This window comes from Pinus tabuliformis, chromosome X, assembly GCF_031772625.1.
Source record: "Pinus tabuliformis cultivar Carrire ecotype Pingquan chromosome X, CPIR1, whole genome shotgun sequence".
NCBI classification, from domain to species: Eukaryota; Viridiplantae; Streptophyta; class Pinopsida; order Pinales; family Pinaceae; genus Pinus; species Pinus tabuliformis.
Window position 1 is genome coordinate 98116332 of NC_142308.1, and position 1440 is coordinate 98117771.

The window sequence follows — 1440 nt, forward strand, 5'->3', positions numbered from 1 at the left end:
TGATCATTCTTGAAATATTTGAAGAGTACAAAAAGTTCTTGTGCAAAATGTGCAAGAGTATATGACGGAAAAAATTGTCTTAGCATATAAAAATAGCTCTGTAATGGAGTTGAACTAAGATAGCTTAGCCAACTCCACCGATAAAAACATCTGCACAGTACCCAAATCACATATAGAGAGATGCGATAATGCTATTCTAAGCCCCGAATACAAATCAAAATTAAATGTCGAAACTCAATAGCAAACTCCAATGATACAAAACTAATTGAATCCTCCAATCCCTAAATATGCAAAAGAATCTTAACAAAGCTATTCAAAAGCATCATCATCATCATCTAGAAGGGGTTGGGCCATAGCTGCTACAAGGTTTTCCTCGTACCTGACAACATAAAATATTGGAAGCCAAAGTTTCAATCTTTTAGAAATGGAACAAATTATCTCAACAAAAGTTAACAAAAAATAATAAGAAAATAGCATTCTACTTACTGCTGCTGGGTTGCAAGGTCTATCTAAACCTCAGGAGGAGCAAGAGCATGTGACTCCACAAAATGAAGGTTTGGATCCCTATAAAAATAACCCATTATAGAATCATTGCAAATTTTTTAATATAACATTCATATTAGGGAGCAAAGGCTCACCCTGAGAACTTCCATGCCAAGTACATGAATAGCTTCTCAATGTTATAGTTACTTTTTGCAGATATCTCATAGTACTGAAGATTCTTCTTTCTATGAAAAGTAACTTGCTTAGCTTTCACTTGCCTATTCTTCACATCAAACTTGTTTCCACAAAGAACAATAGGAATGTTCTCACACACTGTGAAATTCACAAAGATATTTAGCTAATCGGTTCAGGCGGTTGTGCCACTACACAATTAAGGAACCTTCATTTCTACTTAGAGATCCAACCCCTCTGAAAAAGAGATACCTGCAAAGATCTTTGTGCCACGTTGGGACATTCTTGTAAGTCAATTATGCAGTAACATCAAACATGATAACTTCACATTGCCCATGAATACTGTAACAAACAAAATCCCAATCAGTAAATAAGAAGGAAACAAATAAATAGAATTGGAAAAACACAGAACCCTCGCCAATTCAATCAGGAAAACAGAAACATGAAAAGCAAACCAGTATTGATCAAAACAACCAATAATAGAGTCTGTCTATAAATTCAAAATTAAACTAAATTAAAATTCAAATAAATATAAGTGGAAAAATACAGAACCCTTGCCAGTTCAACGAGGAAAATGCCAACAGAAGCAGGAAGAGAAAACCAGTATTGATCAAAACAACCAATAACATAGTCTGTCTATAAATTCAAAATTAAATTAAATTAAAATTCAAAATAAAGAGGCATAAACGAGTAAAACAGAGTGCTGATAAAAAGGAACCAAAAGAGGGCTCATATTTGCTCCATTGTCATTGATATTGAGGTTAA

At 33.8% G+C, this 1440-nt stretch overlaps 1 pseudogene; it reads right to left on the reverse strand.

The window, feature by feature from the left end:
- Positions 1–309: 309 nt before the first annotated feature.
- LOC149138584 (GTP-binding nuclear protein Ran-2 pseudogene) lies at positions 310–958 on the reverse strand (annotated as a pseudogene).
- Between the last annotated feature and the right edge of the window lie 482 nt (positions 959–1440).